This window comes from Hevea brasiliensis, chromosome 11 (genome assembly GCF_030052815.1).
Source record: "Hevea brasiliensis isolate MT/VB/25A 57/8 chromosome 11, ASM3005281v1, whole genome shotgun sequence".
NCBI classification, from domain to species: domain Eukaryota; kingdom Viridiplantae; phylum Streptophyta; class Magnoliopsida; order Malpighiales; family Euphorbiaceae; genus Hevea; species Hevea brasiliensis.
In genome coordinates this window covers 68631329-68638305 of record NC_079503.1, presented here as the reverse complement: position 1 = coordinate 68638305, position 6977 = coordinate 68631329, and positions in this window count along the sequence as shown.

The window sequence follows — 6977 nt, the reverse complement described above, 5'->3', positions numbered from 1 at the left end:
TAAAGAGCTAAAAGGAAAAAATAAATAGTGAAAAAATGCAAGAGTGCGTGAGTACAGAACAGGGTAAAAGCTTAAATTGTGTGAAATACCAGTTGAGTGACATTGATTGAGTGTAAACACCTGAGGGAGCATTGTGAGGATATTTGCTAACATTCTTTTACAGGTTTTACAATTATGTCGCACAAATATATTGAAGAAGAGAAATCAGATCAATTCTTCATAATGCAAGCTATTCAACAATAGTATGAACAACTGACTTTGATGCTTGGAGACATGAGGAATCAAATGGAAAGGCAAGAAGCTAGACTAAATAGGCAAGAAGCTACTATAGGCAACTTGCAGAGGGAGAGGCCTAATGCAAGGAGGCAAGCTAGACACAACAATAATAACCCTCCCCCTGAAGAGTTCTGTGACACCCCTTACCCGACTACAGTGTAGCCAAGCAAGTTATGCCACTCAGTGTGCCGGAGCACCAATTCATAGTTCTATTACAATTTATCCCTTTTAAATCATTTGTTTACAATTTTTGATAAATCTAAATTTTTACGCAATTTTTATAGAAAATCCGGCAGAGTGCCGGCTGTAAATTGGAAAAACAGTTCTTCTGAACCTGTTTAAAAACACTTCCAATAATTTCCAATCATTCACAAACTCCATTTGTATCACATCAATTTACAACAATTTCTTAACAATTCTCTATTTGTCATTCATTCATTTCACATCATCATTAGACTCAAATCATAAATAAATTCTCATATGTTATTTATAATTACAAATTACAAGTACTTACATTAATACAAAATTATATTACATTTATTTCAAATACATATGATAAAATAAGAGTTTAATTACAAAATTTACAAAAATCAAAAAATACAAAATGGGACCTAGTGTCCTACCAATGCACTGTAGTCTGTGAGGTGACACGGACACTATGCAGAGCTGTGAACGGCCTTACCCAATCTGTGGTCTACTGGGCCCTCTGTCCAAATCTTCAGTACCTACGCATTGCAAAAGCGACGCGCTAAGCATAAAGCTTAGTGGTGCCAATAATACAAGAAAATATAATATGGAAATAAAAATAATAATTACCTAGCTATTGTGTTCATAAGAAATGAATAATTACTAACTTATTGTTTAGTCGAGGGCTAATTATGTTTTATGATATTAACTTCTTCATGCATTTTGTTAATTATTTTCTTCATGATCTTGAGCTTCTTTGTATTTTATTGTAATCATTCCTGATATTTAATTTTCGTATTTTCTTTAATAATCAGTTCAATTACAGTTATACTTTTCCATGCCCAAGTAACCTATACAAATTGACCGGACTGGATAAACGGGTAAACTAGCACTGGGTACCAGGTACCTCGGGCCGTCACACCATCGGTCACAATGTGTCTCCCGGTGTGCAAACAGAATGGCTAATAAGCCATAAAAGCAATAAGGCATAAAGCCAAGTAAAATATCATAATCAGTATAGCCATAGGCTATCACATCACAGAATGGCAATGAAGCCATACATCATACGCAGTACTGCTATCAAAACCCTATTGGCATGCCAACCTATCCAAACCAATCACATTAGGCCTACTAGGGCATTTTGCACTTTTAAGTTTCACAATTTTTGAATTTCAAGTTTGAATGTTACTATTCATTTCATTAGTCAACTAAAATGTTGACTTTTGCATAGACAATAGGTACATTGGTTTTAATACTCGCAACATACCACATTTTGCATTCAAAATTTGTTAGTATTGGTTGCCAATACTATTTATAAGTTTAAAGTTAATTGAGCAGAAATTTCAGTTTTTATACCTTATTTTTACTGTTCCATTAGTCATTTTTGCAGTGGGAATTTGGCAAAATGATCAACATAAAAGTTGTTCTTTATTTTGTCTAGTTTAATTTCCTTTTTTAAATCACTCCATTTGGAGTTTTGTAGCTCAAGTTATGGTCCAAAAACCACAACTGGCCGGATTGGAATTTTTCTAGACTGACCATATCTACAGTGCAGTGAACAGTGACTGCAACTCCCTTGTTGGATAGGTTCTGGTCATAATTTGGGGTAGGTTTCTTCATGAAAGTTGTTGGTCTATATCTTAGCTTGTTGCTGGTAAAATTTTAGGTCAATTGGACCATTCTACACTGAGTTATGGCCATTGTTCATTTGATCATTCTGCAGAAACAGATTACAGGTCACCGGGATTGGGGCAAGCTTTTGGTCCACTTGGTTTGGTCTTATGGGCATGGTTTCTTCACCAAAGTTGTGCCATTATGTGTCTAGTTTCATGTTCAATTGGCCAAACACCAATTGAACCTCTACAATTTAAGTTATGGCTGCCCAAACCTACTGGACTCATGTCCAATTCTGCAGGTCACCAAGGGCAGCCACACCAACTGCAATTCCCACTAATAAAACCACCTCATTTCTTGTTTACACATAACCAAATGGTCACTAATTGACCATTAAAACTCACTTTCATCATTACATAAACAAAATCTCAAATTTGTGCCCAAATCCTAACTCTACCATTTCAATTCTCCATATACATGCAATCAATGAATCAAAGTATCTAATTTATGTTCAATGGCAGCCATGTACAACTATAACTCAATCTAATCAATGAAACCCTAATGTATCCTAAGGCTGCCAAAATTGGTGGAATTTATTCATGCAAACTTGTTTTAATTCTCTTAATTTCACCCTCATTTCATACTCCACATGATATATATATACAAAGTTTTAAGGATGAATTAGCACTAACATTTTTGAAACCAACCTTGAGCTTGTTATTCTTCAAGATTTCTCCTAGAACCATAATAATCATAATCAATTATAACTTCACTTTCCTAAATTAAATATCCAATAAAAATTCAACAGCATTTCCCCTTAAATTGGACTAAACTCCTATCATAAATCTTAAATCCACAACCCATTAATACCCAATCTGGCAGCTTGTGCATTCAAATTTATATATAATGATCTAACCGTTAGATAAATCCCAAATTTTAACCATATATTCAAGACATCCCTATACAATATCAGTAAAAATTTTAGCATCAAATCATCTCTATATCATGAGATATCAAAACATTCATTCAACCCTTCAAAATCTGAATTTTTGCAGAAATCAGTCTTACTCAGACAGCTCATGCAAAACAATTTATATCTCATAAACCACAAGTCTAAAATTCACCAAATATTAACACAGCAGCCTCAACATCCTAAATATCATTTGTACCAAATTTCATAATTTTGTAATCATCCCAACTATTTATTTTTCTCAAATTTCAGTAGCCAAAATTCAGAATTCAACCTACAGACAGCCTGTGTTCAACAATATATTTCTCCAAATCCAACTGTTGAACAATCACCAAATTTTAACCATAACTTCCACACATACATACCTCAAACATATCCAAAAATCAGTGGTAGATGTTGAGCCAAACTCACCTGGACGGAAGAGAAACATGCTGCCCTGCTGAACCCCTGTTTCTGCTACTGTTCATCTCCTTCTCCTTCTTCCTTTCTTTCTTTCTTTTCCTTTTCTCTCTCTTTCTCTCTTGATTCAGCTGATTGGGGAAAATGAAGCAGATTTCTTTGTTTTTATCTCATTTTTGCTTCATTTTTATCCCTTTTATTTATTTTGTCAAGTGGTGATTGGGTGGGAGTGCTTAGTGACATGAGCATGAGGTCAAAATTGTAATTTTAATTCATTTTCTTTTCTTTTCTTCTCTACTCATTTTCAATTTAATTTTTAGCAATATTTATTCATATTTTAGATCATAATAATTATTTGCTTAACTGGACAAGTCGGCCAAAAATCATCTCTGAAGACGAAATGACCAAAATGCCCTCAGTTTGGCTTAAAGGGCCAAAATTGTCTGTACCGATTGAAAAATTTTTCTAAGTATTTTCTTGGCATTCTAATGCCATAAGAACCTCAATGACCCTTCTCTGGAGTCCCAAAAATTATTTTATAATTTTTCCCCCGGGTCTAAGGCTCCTAGTTGCGAGAACCGCAACTTCTCACTAGGTTACCCATCGCTAGGGCACCGGCTCATTTAACTTGGTTGTATTTTATTTCTAAAATTTTTTTCTAAATTTTTCTTATTAATATTTGAGTTAATTATGGTTCCTCACTTTAGTTTAAATATTTTTCCGGATGTTCTAGCTATCCGGACCGACACCGATCACCGGAACAGTAGAATGTGCTGAATTGCTACAGGGAGGGTGTTACAAGTTCGAAGATGAGTAGGATGAGGAAGATGAAAATAATGATGATCGGACTTCAATCATAAATGAGGACAGATTTTATCAGAGTAGAGAAAGGCATGAAAGAAGGCCAAGGAGAGATGACAGGGGTAGAGATGGTGTTGATCGAAACATTGGGAGCATCAAAATGAAAATTCCATCTTTCTAAGGGAAGAATGATCCAGATGTTTACCTTGAGTGTGAACGCAAAGTTGAGCTAGCTTTTAAGGTGGAGTTAGGCAGGTTCATATCATTTCGATACCAAATTGATGCGAACCTCAAGAACGATGCCTTGAAACCCACGAACAGGTTTGGTTTATAATCCCAAGAGAGCCAAAATCAAGTTTAAACACCAAATAATACCTTGACCTATCAATTATATAGAATTAAAAATCAAGATAATTCAAAGGTAGAATTTAAAATTCTTGACCCAAAGTTTATAATTAAACAAGAATAAAAAATATGAAGATTGTTAAACCCTACAAGATTAATCACTCTTGAAGAATTTAGTTTAGTTCAAGAAAGAACTTAGGAAAAATCTTTCTCTTGTATTAATTTAATCAAAAGTAATGTTCCCCTCAAAAAGTATTAAGTTAACCTTATATATGCGGCTAAAACCCTAATTCCCTAAATTAAAGAAAATAAATAAAACCCTAAAAACTAATAAAAAAATAGCTCGAGTGGGTTGCACTCTTACCTAAGGCCCAAAAACACATAAATAAGGCCCAAAACACATATCTGACAAAAAAATAATTAAATAAAACTATCCAGACTTGTCCTAGATAAAAAAAGAAACTAAATTTGCATAAAAATCTATCAATTCTATCTAAACATTTCTTGATCATCACCCACGCAAACTTGGATCAAATTAAGGCACTTCTCATCTTCTTATAACCCTAACTTATTGATTGTATCTTCATATTTAGCTTCTTGTGCAACTGCTTCCTCAATCAACTCTTGCATCTCAATCAACTCTTGCATCTTCTTAACTCTAGTCCTTGTGATTGGAGCTTCTTGTGTAATTGCATCTTGAATCATCTCACGAACATTCCTAGGATCTTCTTGTTCTTGTTGATTTCCATCATCCCCTCCCTCTTCAAAAGGATTCATCCTCGAATCTTCACCTACATCAAAAGGGGAAAGATCAGCAACATTAAAAGTAGCACTCACATTGTACTCACCAGGAAGATCCAACTTATAAGCGTTGTCATTAATCTTAGCCACCACTTGAAATGGACCATCTCCTCTAGAATGAAGCTTAGACTTCCTTTGAATTGGAAATCTTTCCTTCCTCATATGCACCCAAACCCAATCTCCTGGTTGGAAAGTAACTCGCTTTCTTCCTTTATTAGCTTAGACAGTGTATCTCTTATTCTTCTTCTCAATGTGCTGTTTAGCTTGTTCATGGATTCTTTTAACTAATTCAGCCTTCTTCTTTCCATCTAAACTTGAAATCTCATGCACAGGCAAAGGAGTTAAATCTAATGGAGCTAAAAGATTAAACCCATAAACAATCTCAAAAGGTGAAAGGCTAGTAGAAGAATGCACACTTCAGTTATATGCAAATTCAACAAATGGTATACATCCTTCCCATGATTTCAAATTCCTTTTAACAATAGCACGCAAAAGAGTTGTTAAAGTTCTATTAACTACTTCAATTTTTCCATCAGTCTGTGGGTGACATGTAGTAGAAAATAACAGCTTAGTACCCAACTTACCCCACAATACTTTCTAAAAGTAGCTTAGGAACTTAACATCTCTATCACTAACAATGCTCTTACGGATTCCATGCAATCTCACAACTTTCCTAAAGAATAAATCAGTAATATTTGTGGCATCATCAGTTTTATGGTAAGGAATGAAATGTGCCATCTTAGAAAATCGATCCACTATCACAAATATAGAATCTTTACCTTCCCTAGACCTAGGCAACCCCAAAATAAAGTCCATAGACAAATCAACCTATGGTTCACTAGGTACAGGCAAAGGTGTATATAAGCCTTGAGGTAAGACTTTAGACTTTTCTTTCTTACATGTGATACACCTAGAACACACTCTCTCCACATCTCTCTTCATATGAGGCCAAAAGAAGTGTTCTCTCAATGTATCTAAAGTCTTAGTAACCCCAAAATGTCCCATGAGACCACCACTATGTGACTCAAGCACAAGTAACTCCCTCTTAGAGCAATTAGGCACACATAATTTATTCTCACGAAATAAAAACCCATCATGCCTATAAAACTTTTGAAAAGTAGTTTTCTCACATGCATCATAAACAATAGCAAAATAGGAATCCTTAGCATACAACTCTTTCACATACTCAAAACCTAACAATTTAGCGTTAAGAGAAGAGATAAGAGCATACCTGCATGACAATGCATCAGCAACTACATTTTCTTTACCTTCCTTATATTGGATAACATAAGGAAACGTCTCAATAAATTCCACCCACTTGGTATGCCTATAGTTGTGCTTGTTTTGCCCCTTCAAGTGTTTCAATGACTCATGGTCAGAATGAATCATGAACTCCTTTGGCCATAAGTAGTGCTGCCATGTCTCCAATGCTTGCACCAAGGCATAAAGCTCTTTGTCATACGTTGAATATTTCAATGCTGCACTATTCAGCTTTTCACTAAAATATGCAATGGGACATCTCTCCTGCATCAAAACAGCACCTATACTAATCCCAAAAGCATCACATTCTATTTCAAATGTCTTA